Source organism: Cyprinus carpio, unplaced genomic scaffold (assembly GCF_018340385.1).
Source record: "Cyprinus carpio isolate SPL01 unplaced genomic scaffold, ASM1834038v1 S000006530, whole genome shotgun sequence".
NCBI lineage: Eukaryota > Metazoa > Chordata > Actinopteri > Cypriniformes > Cyprinidae > Cyprinus > Cyprinus carpio.
In genome coordinates this window covers 596,497-609,367 of record NW_024879195.1, presented here as the reverse complement: position 1 = coordinate 609,367, position 12,871 = coordinate 596,497, and the positions used below count along the sequence as shown (strand labels likewise).

Below are 12,871 nucleotides of genomic sequence, written 5' to 3'. Positions count from 1 at the left end.
AGTTATCCGTCTCCAGAGACTCCCTCCTCACATCCTCTCTTCACACACATGACAATTCTGGCATTCATTCAAACACGTGACAGTCCAGTGAAGCAGGCTCAGCTGAGAGAAGCCATATCGCCATATAAAACTAATGATTATCACGCCCGATTCAAATACAGTGGCAAACTTAAAGGCTTACATAAATAAAGCCTAAAGGTCCATGTCAATTCAAACATGCAACACCTTAAAAATGTAGATCATCCAAATAATTAACCATTGGATGTTGTTCCAAACTTGCATGCCTTTATTTGCAACTCAAAAGTGGAATATTTATGTCTTTGAACAAGTCTTTGAAAAGTCTTTTCTGAGAGAACTCTCTCTTTAAAGGGGTCATATGACGTTGCTAAAAATAACATTATTTTGTGCATTTGGTGTAATGCAATGTGTTTATGCAGTTTAAGGTTAAAAAAAAAACATTTTCCACATACTGTACATTACTGTTGCTCCTCTATGCCCCGCCTTTCTGAAACGCATCGATTTTTACAAAGCTCATCATTCTGAAAAGCGAGGTGTACACTGATTGGCTGGCCAAATTCCTCAGGCGTGTGACGGAAATGTTACACCCCTTACCATACTGTGATGCTGTGTGTCCCGGCTCGACAAGACAAAACCAATAAAACCCATTACAAACGAGGCATTTGTTGCATCCAGTGGGACATTGTTTAATTTGGTTAAATTATTTTATTTTATATAATTCAATTCAATTCAATTCAATTTAATTTCTTTTTACGTGTTGCGTTGCGTTGCGTATCGCGCCGCATAAACATAAAACCATGACTGCATTTGTGATTGAAGAAACAACAAACAACAAGCGCTACTCTATACTGCTTAAAACTTGCATTTGAATCATCAGTGGCAAATTCTTTAAATATGTAAATGCACTTACAGGCTGTGAGTCAGAAATGCCAGACTGTCCTTGCAAAGTCGGAATTGCCCCACTTTATAGAAACAGACACCGGCATTGTAGGTTACTCTTCCAGGAAACAGTCCTCGTCCTCCATAAAATGCATTGCACACATCTGAATATTTGGGTTGAACTGTTCTGGAACAGTGTTGTAAATACAACTTAATTGATTTCTAGTTGTGTCCTCTTTTGGAAGGCCAAACAAAGTAGCTTCGCTTTTACAACGAAAAACACAGCGTCTCCACAACATGGCGGCGCCAGCAACAGCATTTCATAACGAAACAGCGTCTCCACAACATGGCGGCGAGAATAAACAGAGTGCAAATCTTCCCACATTGTGATGTAGACATGTGGGGGCGTGTTAGAATGAGCCTTTTTTAGGTAGGCGTGGTTGACTCTTAACTTCTATAAAGAATATCTCTTTGGATTTGAGACTTTAGTCTTTGCAACTTTACAGATCTTCTTTATGCACCAAGAGATTGTAACGCTCCAAAGAGAAAGGAAAAATTGAAATTGCATCATATGACCCCTTTAAATCTCATGACCGTTGATATGAATGATTGGACATGTAGACAAACATCATTAATCTTCATCTGTAAGCTCCAGATCCTCAACAATCTGGGCTTTCATCTGAAGATGGCCAGGAACTGAGAAACAAAAGAGAGCTCTGTGCATTTCCCACACACTTGACAGAGCGGCATAACCCAATATTTTAACTAGGCCTTCATGTGGAATGCATTTGATCATCACACTTAGATGTTACATAAGAATTGAGAGAATTCCCCCGGGTGAGCCTCACTCTATAATGAAGTTACGAAATTCTGCTACCTCTTGGAAATATCAGCATGCCATTTTTCAGCTCTCTTGCGAGGATGAGGTGTGTGGGAAGGAAGGAAAAGGACTAAAAGCTGCGAGTCCGTCATTGAGGGAACTCCCACACGGTCTATTCCATGGGCCAAGAGTGGAGATTTAGCTTGGTTAAATCAAAACTGTACTCAGAGTCATTGATGATTATACAACTAACTCAATTCAGTTCTGAAGTCAGACGAGAAATTCCCAGAGAGAAAGAGATCAAGACTCCAATGAGATTTCAACTTCTCCTTGATGAGAAATTTCTTAGAGACTCAAATAAAAGGGAACTTTTTAATGTAGATTACCACTTCCTGAGTCCCAAAATGAGGCATAAAGATGATGTAATGCAGGGGTCTCCAAACTTTTTGTGAGTTAGGGCTCCCTGAAGGGACAAAATAGTCTCAAGGGCTACTTGTTTGATATACTCCATAATATATACACTCACCGGCCACTTTATTAGGTACACCTGTTCAATTGCTTGGTAACACAAATTGCTAATCAGCCAATCACATGGCAGCAACTCAATGCATTTTGGCATCTAGATGTGGTGAAGACGACTTGCTGAAGTTTAAACCGAGCATCAGAATGGGGTAGAAAGGGGATTTAAGTGAATCCCCACGTGGAATGGTTGTTGGTGCCAGACGGGATGGTCTGAGTATTTCAAAAACTGCTGATCTACTGGGATTTTCACGCACAACCATCTCTAGGGTTTACAGAGAATGGTCTGAAAAAGACAAAATATCCAGTGAGCAGCAGTTGTGTGGATGAAAATGCCTTGATGTCAGAAGTCAGAGGAGAAATGGGCAGATTGGTTAGAGATGATAGAAAGGCAAAAGTACCTCAAAGAACCACTCATTACAAACAAGGTATGCAGATCATCAGATACCATCTCTGAACTCACAACACGTCAAACCCTGAAGCAGATGGGATACAGCAGCAGAAGACCACACCGGGTGCCGCTCTTGTCAGCTAAGAGCAGGAAACGGAGGCTACAATTCACAGAGGCTCACCAAAATTGGACAATATAAGATTGGAGAAAAACATTGCCTGGTCTGATGAGTCTCGATTTTCTGCTGCAACATTCAGATGGTAGGGTCAGAATTTGGCATAAAGAACATGAAAGCATGGTTTTCTCATCCTGCATTTGTCTCAACGGTTCAGGCTGGTGGTGGTGGTGTAATGGTGTGTGTGATATTTTCTTGGCACACTTTGGACCTCTTAGTACCAGTTGAGCATGGTTTAAACACCACAGCCTACCTGAGTATTGTTTGCTGACAATGTCCCATCCCTTTATGACTACAGTGTACCCATCTTCTGATGGCAACTTACAGCAGGATAATGCACCATGTCACAAAGCTCAGATCATCTCAGACTGGTTTCTTGAACATGACAATGGTTTCACTTTACTCAATGGCCTCCACAGTCCACCAGAATCTCAATCCAATAGACGCAGCTTTGGGATGTGGTGGAATGGGAGATACACATTATGGATGTGCAGCTGACAAATCTGCAGCAACTGCATGATGCTATCACGTCAATATGGACCAAAATCTCTAAGGAATGTTTGCAACACCTTGTTGAATCTATGCCATGAAGAATTAAGGCAGTTCTGAAGGCAAAAGTGGGTATATATATGTATATATATATATTCACACACACACACACACATTTTTTTTTTAATACCTTAATATCTTGCGACTAATAATATTGATGATTTTAACAATCCAGGAAAATATTCCAGAAAAAAATTATAAAAATAGGCTATCACAATAAATTTTTTTTTCCCACACATCATACAATATTGATATTTATCACGATATTCATTTGCCATTAATGGGGAAGAAAATGCTTTCCACGTTTTTTTAGGACCTTGAGAATGAAGGTAAACATAACTTTGTTCACAATTAAATTCCACAGAGGAACTACGTTTTAATTTAGGGCCCTATAGAGCATTTTATTTTTCCCTATAGTCTGTGTTTTTCCATTTGATTTATTATGGATTCTGTGTTTTATAAATTAATACAAATATATCATAAAAAATGTTGTCTAGTTTAAATGAATTTATAAAACTAACAATTTAATCAATCTTTAAAAATCTATTTAAAAAACATTGTATTTTCATTTTATCAAATTAGATGCTGCACAACAGAACTGTATAAATTAATAATAATAAATAACTTGGTTGTATGATATTCCCTAAAAATACCATATATTATTATTATTACTTTGAGAATTGCATTTTAGTGTACAATAGTAATATATTCGGTCATTATTTCAAGTTAAACCAGACTTTTATTTTGACGGGTTTTGTCGTGAGTGTCTTTCAGTTTTAGTTTCAGCGTGTATTTGACAGTAATTTTTCTCAAAAGAAACCACATAAAGCTGGTGAAGTGACTCTCCGAGCATCTCTGGAGATGAAGTTCATATCTTCATATATTGAGAAACAGATGCTGAAAACACCCCGAGTCACGTGTGTTTGAGTTTGTGTATCAGATCTAACTACTCCACGCATTCACACAGACACAGAACATGCAGACTTATTAGCGACATGCACTGACCGGTTGCTGAAACATTTAATTCTGTTGTGTGATAGGATGTTAGATTAATCCATATTGAGTAAAAATGTCCAGAACTTATCATCATTAACATAAATTTGATCATAGTCTCAATGTGATATCATTTATTGACCGGTGCTAATTCAGACTATTTATAGAACGAGCTTGGCAGATGACTCAGAGACTCCATGCGGGCACCACGTTGGTGACCCCTGATGTAATGCAATCTATTTTGTTGAACAATGGAAGAATTGGAAACCCTTCTTATTGTCTGCTGCAAATCTGTTGCAAATTACACAGTTACTGTGACTTACTTTCTTCTGTGAAACACAAAAGAAGATATTTTGAAAAATATCTCAGTGCTTTTTATCCATACAGTGAAAGTCAATGGGGTCCAACATTTTGGACCCCATTGACTTTCATTATATGGACAAAAATAGTTGAAACATTCTTCAAAATATCTTCCTGCAGAAGAAAGTAAGTCAAACAATTTGGATTGACATGAAGGTGTGTAAAAGATGACAAAATATACATTTTTGGGTGGAATTATCCCGTTTATATCTTTAGATCATTCTTATTTTGTGCTAGACTAATAGAGCCGGGTTAGGGCAAGCTGTAGTTACTTTACCAACTACACCAACAACAAGTCAACAACGGGCTTGGTAACTCTCGAGCTGGCCTCCTGACACAGTTTCCATGGCAGCTAAAACACTGAGGTAGGTAGGCGGCAGTTCCAGCCGGTGAATGAGTCTCATCGGTTAAACAAGGACTGTGAGGAGGTCTTGGCACCGGGGCCTGACTCCCTCCATGGCGGCAGACGAGGTTGTGATGTCTGCAACAGATGATATGGCATCCTCAGGCAGTGACGGGGTTTTAGCAAGTGTTTGATTCTTGTGTCTGACGGTGGCCAGTTCCTCTGTCTGCTCTCTGTCTCGCATGGCTGGCAATGGAGATCAAGTTGTAGGAGGGAATCGCTGTAACATGAGGTTGATTATTCTTCATCCCATGGATGCGAGGGGAGATATGGTATTAGTGAGACCACTGTGTCCTCAGCCTGGTGAAAAGGCAAGATACCAGCCCAGGGTGGGACAATGGCAAGAACTGATATAATGAAGAATAGCTCTTTTGTATGGATTGTTGATGTGCATTCCCCGAGGGAAGGTACTTACTGTATGTACAAGATGAGTGGTTCTTTGCTCGAGTTTCCACTCTTGAACCTCTGTAAGGCATCATCCATGACAAGAAACTGTGATTAATGTATTTGTTCTTTGAAGTTGGCATCTGTTTGATATCGTTTGACACTGACAAGAAGGTGAGAGTGGTCCTTGATTTCATAAGAGAACAGGTGAGACACTGTTCTGGTTGACCTAAAAGGATAGTTCACCCAAAAATAAAGCTTCTGTCACCATTTACTCACCCTAATGTCATTCCAAACCAGACTTTGTTTCTTCATTGGAACATAAAAGAAGATATTTTCAACTGTTCCTTTAAGGGCAGCACAATTAATCATAATAAAACTGAAATCATGATATATCTTAATGCGATTACCAAACCACAAAGGCAGAAATGTAATTTAAACCTATGCACTGCATGTTTCAGAGCAAAGCACGGCACTGTGTGTTCATTTACACACAAGCAGCTCCACGCATGCTGCTTCACAAAAACGTTGTTTTTTTTTTTTTTTCTTTGTATAAAAACATTTTGCCGTTTTTTTTTACAGTGAAATAAAACAGTAATATTCCAAAAGTAATATTAATATTTAGAAAAAAAAAAAATATGATAAATATTAATATTTAATAATAATTATTATTATTATAGTCATATTGATATCGATCCTTATGTACAATCACACCATTTTTGGGCCAATTGTACAGCGAAGAAAAAAATAATGCAATTCAATTCATTTTTTTATTTTTTTTTTAAATCTTGCCGCCCCCATTTCCATCTATATATTCACTGTATGGACAAAGAACAAGATATTTTATATATATCTTCTATTGTGTTCCACAGAAAGTAAGTCGTACAGGTTTAAACTTATTTATTTATTTTTAAATATAACATTTAGATGTGTCCCACATCTTTGACCAAGAAATGGTTTCATGGTTTCTTTCTCACAGAATAACTCTGTAATATCCATGTTTGTGTGCTAATTGAATCAGGAACAAAAAACGTTTCCATTCCTACAAATAGCTGGGGAGAAAATTCCTGAAAAGATCTAACAAGGTTGAAATGAGTCCAGGCTCTCACAGATGACTTAGTCAAAACTTTAAAGAAAGAAAAAAAGAAAGAGCAACAGTGTGTCCAAATGCAGTTAGATCGGGGTCCCCAGACATAACAGATTGCATGCAAGTGGAGAACGAACGTCAGGAAGATTATGGTTGACCAAAGCCAAGTATATGATTGCAGATTGTGAAGTTGGAGACAGCCGTGGAAAATGTAAGATAAACATGGATGCAGTAGTAGTCCAGTGCTACAGAGACCCTCAGTCTTCCTCTGGTGTTTATATAGAGCGTTGAGGTTTGTGTTGATTTGAAGCATCTCTGATGCAGCTCTTTAATGAAGTGCTGATTTTGAATGGTGTTCAAATCACCCTCCTTCCCACAATAAATGCTTTTAATTTTAAAGCAATTACATTTACCAGATTTAACAGATGCTGACAGAACTTCACCAAGAACAAGCGTTTATTACTATAATCACTTGCCCACTTTATCCTCTTTATTTGAAGCTAGGAATTTTCAATTTATCGAATGAATGCATGTCTAAATATATTCTGTTTGATGTTGATTAAATTAGAATGAACACTAAAGGTTAGGGGAAAAAACATTACAGTTAAAGAGAAACACTTGCTCGATAGTTGATACTAGATAGTATTTTAAGGCATCATAGGCATGCTGGCAACACAAAACCTGCACCGAAAGTTTCATCTTTTTTTTTTTTTGGATGTCTAAGGCAGCAACACATACATAATACACTAAAAGGCAACCCCAGAATGCATTGACAAGTTCAGAGGGAAAAAATTAATCCAAGACAGAGGACGAGCCATAAGAAATATTTTATTCGTTATCAAACTGAATAGATACAACTTTCTATTCAACTGTTATTTGTGTGTGCAGTGTATTTTTATGCTTAGAGTATAGCAGTCAGCTTAGCAAAATGCAAACAGCAAAATCTATTACAATTCATTGCAAGCCTAAACTCCTGTGTGCTTCAAATCAGGAACGCTATACATTTGAAGGTCCTGGATGCAATAAGGATGCTTTCTTGTAGGCAGCTTAATTTGGAACAGTTACATTCAGCCTGATTGGTTTTGAACTAACAATAACATATGACACTTTAGGGTTTTATTGTGCTGTCTAGCTGAGAAAAAGGATACAACTATATTGGAGTACAAAGAAAATGTTTAATTAGCTGGATAGGGTCACTAGAACTGGGAATAACTGTGCAATGAAAATGATTGTTGAACTATCTTTATTAGTGTTACATACCTTTATATTCTCAATTCAAGTAGCTTAGTTTACCTCAAAGTTAACAGGCAGGTTCCTCTTAAGGGCGATCTCGTAGACCAGGCTGATCTCGGATTTGCTGACATCGCTGTTCTCCTCCGTTTCTTTCTTCTCCTCTGAACACTGAAAGAGTTAAACACAAAACAGACCTATAACAAAAAAATAACTGTTACATTTTATCCAGTATATTGGCCTAATTGGGTTATGTATACTGAGTATATTACTTTGATTTTACACACACACACAAAAAAATAATAATAATAAAAAGTGCTAGACTAACAATATCCCCCCTAACAGAAGTGTCCAAAACAATTGTTTTCTTATTAAACAATTTTGCAATTTTCGTAGCACAAATAAATTATGCATAAATTATACGGTTTCTGTTTAATGGCGTTCTTTTCTTTATTGTGGTCCAATCATAAGTTGTTTGGAGCTTTTTTTAAAAGGGTTATTGATTAAATATGTAAATGAAAAAAAACTTAAAAGTATATATACTTTTTCATATATATATATATATATAATATATATATATATATATATATAATATATATACTTTTTATACTTTATATATATATATGAAATAATTTGTTTAATAAGAAATCTGTAGTTGCTTTGACAATAATGTACTGGCTGAGTTGGGACATTTTGCATTAGTGAATAAAAATGGCTTAATGCAGTGTCGCAATTATTATTATTAATTTTTTGCAAGAACTCACAAATCACAATGCATAGCGGCGCCCGAATTAGATTACCTCTTCTCAACAATCACTTTATTATGCTACAAAGATTTCTGTTGCTGACCTCAAATCAGCCCCAAACCTACATTTTAGCCACTAACAGAATGAAAAGCTGCCAGGAAGAAGTTAAGAACAGGCTGTGTGATCTCAAACCTGATGGTGAGTCTGCTTCAACGCATGACTGCGGTTTCTCAAGTAACTCCACTGGAAAAAAAGATGCTTCTGATTTTGTTAAGTTAAGATTCTGGAGAAAATGGCTTGGTTTTGTGAGAAGAAAAAGCTCTCTGATCCAAGAGCAGCTCCCTTAGTTGTGATTCATATCTTATCAACTATAACAGGAGCTGCAATAGAACTCTCACACAACAGTGACAGTCTATGAAGGTTAGTTTGTGTGCCCTTCTTAAACTGATCTGACAGGTCACAAGCTAAGTGTTGTAATGATCAAAATGCACAAGATTTGGCTTAAATATCAGTTTACAAACTCGGTTTTGGAGTTTAAAAGGCACAAAAGAAGTAAAAGATTCACACAACTAAAGAGTTTACCAGATCTTAAGGAGGATTTCGAACAGACTGCTCTTCCTCAGACTTCAAATGCACCCAGACGTACCTCAAATACAGCAATCCCACACTTTCTAAATAATGATTTTGTTTGAGATGACAGGAAAAAAAATCAAGATCGCACTCACAATAGAGCAACTTCTGGCTGAAGTAGTACTTTTCTGACTGGAAGTAGAATTTATATTGGCTACAGAAATTTCCATGACTTTTATTTTTTATTTTATTTTTTGCCATGATTCTTCCATGCCTTCCAACATTTTCTGGGACCGTGGGAACCCAGAAAATAGCCTTTGTCCCATTATTTATACATAGTGTCAGACTAACAGCAAAATAAAAATATATGTATGCATGTATGTACAATTAAAAATAAATAAATAAATAAAAATACAAAAAATAATAAACCCTAATGCCATTTTTCAAAATCATATTATTATATTTAGTAAATTGTCATATAAAAAATAAATTGGGATCATGAATATAATAGTAAAAATATAGTACAATTTTAGTTTCCGTTGTCAGAAGTTTCAGGCTAACAAAATAATATAAGTTAATTAATAATAAAAATGAAGCTATATTACCTGTATAGTTATTAAAGGCCTATAAAAATAAATATATTAATATAATATATATTAATAACAACTAATAGCACTTTTATATTATTATATTATTGTTGTTATCAGCTTATTAATGTATAATAAATAACGTATAATAATTCTGGACCACAGATGTAGAAAAATTAAATATATTACTTACTGAGAACCTCCCACAGCTATCTGGTCCTTATAAAAGTCTAAAAGAGCTGTCTTTGCTAAACTTGCAAAATAGAAAAAAAGAGAGACAGAGAGAGAAGAAAAAAAAGCGCCCCCTAAAAAAAACTTGAATTATTTTGATATCCTTGATTTAACACAGAGATTTGTTTCTTTTTGAATCCACATGTGTTTTTATGTATCACACAACATCTAAATCTATCAGGCTCAGCCTTAGGTTTTTTAGAAATCTAAAATAAGAAGCCATTAGTGCCTGATATAAAACAAATGCCTTCACAACCAAACATCTGCTAAATAGGGCAAATTGAAACAACATTTCTGATGGATTAATCATCCACTTCTCTTTGAAAACCCCTCAAATCCTCCCTTTCTGTCAGCACATCTTCATCTGAGAGATGTCCTGCTTACAGTGTGCGGTCACTGAGCACCGTTTCCCATGACAACCAGTGGACGTAACCCGGTGTTACTCGGTCTTGAGGAGCTTTCTGAGGTCTGTTTACTAACCATTCCGAGCTGTGCTTACTGTACATACTGCGACCTTGTTTATTCCCTCGACAACTCTGGCATGTGCTCATTAGCCTGTTAGCACATGGTAAACAATTGGCTTTGTCAGTTTATGAGCATGTTGAGGGGGGGAAGCAAAACATGGTGCACTTGACAATAAAAATCAGCTGAGCCACTAACAATGGGCTCTCATTCACTAATAATGGCGCAAACGGTCTTATTTATATTCACAGAATATAAATACATTCTCATTCTGGTCATTAAATCTGTATACTTCTAAATGAGGGATCAAGTACACATAATAAGTGATTTAAAAAAGCAAAGCTAGTAAAGATGTGCACACAAATATGTGTGAATGAAACCCGTTGTGTGTGTGTGTTTGTTTGTGTGAGCAGAATACTCATCCACGAGGTTTGAGATATGGTACAGGAGTGGATTTGTTGTGTGTGTGTTTGTTTGTGTGAGCAGAATCAATTTGTAAAGCAATACAAGGAAGAAGCATCTGACAAAGCCCTCATTATGGAGACAGAAGGGGGACATGAGAAAACAGGAGAGGCGCCACTGCGGTTTTAAATATAACCTTGGTCGGTTGCCAGGCAATTTGGGGCACAATGTAATATGATTTCCGGAGGGAGAAAATTAGTATTTTGAAGGATGACCCGAAGCTACATTCAAACACAGCTCTGACAGAAACTAAAGCTCCGAGGAGATGTCGTGATCATTGACAGATGATGAGGAAACAGGACAGTTGCGTCTTCTTAAATATCGTCGGCCTGACGTCACTTTTACCTGACATCAGGTTATGAATATGCAGAGCATGATAGGCTTTCAAGTGCATAGACTGAAAACTGGAAACTGACACATAAAATGTAAAATATATATATATATATATAATTAAAACAAATGGATTTTATAATAATATCCATTACAAATGAGAAATTCTTAAACAGAATATTTATAATAAATATTTCTTCTTTGGCTTATTTTTTATTAAATTTTTTTCTGAATAATTCAAAATCTTAAAACTTTCAATTTCCAGGTGTTAAAATATACTCAGACTCTATACATAGAAAAATACCAAAAAAAAAGTTAGTTAAACAAGATAATAGATTTTTTTGGTTGCACTTTATTTTACAGTACGTGTACTCACATGTACTTATAGTGTACTTGCAGTGTATTTATCTAAGAAAGTTCTGGTAATACAAGGTAACTATATGGGTTAGGGTTAGGTTTAGTGGGTTAGGGGTAGGTTCAGGGTTAGTACATAGTTATTACATAGTTATTGTAATTACTATAATAAGTACATAGTATGTACATGAGGAACACGACTGTAAAATAAAGTGCTACCATTTTTTTTCAATTATTATAAGCATGTACACTACTGTTCAAAAGTTATTAAGATTTTTCTTTTATGTTTTTGAAAGTCTCTTATTCTCACCAAGGCTGCATTTAATTTCAAAAATACAGTAAAAACAATTATATTATTATATAGTATTACAAATTAAAATAAGAGTTTTTTTTATTTTTATTTTAATATATTTTTAATTTTAATGGCAAGTTGAATATTAAGCAGCCATTACGCCAGACTTCAGTCACATGATCCTTCAGAAATCATACAAATATGCTGATTCGATGGTTAAGAAACATATCTAATGTATTATTATAAATCTTGAAAACAGTTGTGCTGCTGAATATTTTTGTGAGAATACATTGTTTCAGGATTCAGGATGAATAGAAATTTTTTGTAACATTATAAAATGTCTTAACTATCACTTTTGATCATTTTAATGCATCCTTGCTGAATAGAAGTATTACGAAATAATGAAATGAAAAGAAGGTTTGATTGGATGGCTGTGTAGTGTGTGTTCCGTTAGGTGGGACAGTTGTGAAGGTTACCTGAGGTGGTCTCTCTGGAATGGGTTCGTTCTTCAGGGCTTGAAGGGCTTTCATGGCTGCATTGTGTCGGGCAGCTTGGCGAGTCCGCCCCTCTCCGATAAACTCGTTGTTCCCCACTGTCAGCTGCACATAAAAATACCTTCGGCACTTAGGCAATGGTACCTAGGTTTGGGAAAGGGCCAAGAGACAGAGAAGGAAAGGTTGAGTCAAAGAGAAAAAAGCAGGTAAAAGGAAAAAAAAAGCCCTTTGATTTATAAGAGGATTATCTTATCGAAACTTGGCAGTTTTAATCACTGCACAAACTCTAGAATGGAAACAACAGTCACTAGAAAAGAAACCAGGAGATGAATGGAACATGCCGGCTGCTAATTGGAAGGAATGATGGGAAAAACATGACTTGTGATGACAGAGAAGCAACAAAATAAATAGAAGCATTTGTTTTTCCGTCCATGCTATCAAGTTAAATATATGGGGCATGCAGCAATATTAAAATTCCAGCAGATACGATAAGTCAATAATTATCATAATAATTAAAATTCATGTCATTGCCAAT

At 36.0% G+C, this 12,871-nt stretch overlaps 1 pseudogene; it reads right to left on the bottom strand.

The window, feature by feature from the left end:
* LOC122143913 overlaps positions 1-12,491 on the bottom strand; it is a 31,226-nt pseudogene extending 18,735 nt beyond the window's left edge.
* Positions 12,492-12,871: the final 380 nt, after the last annotated feature.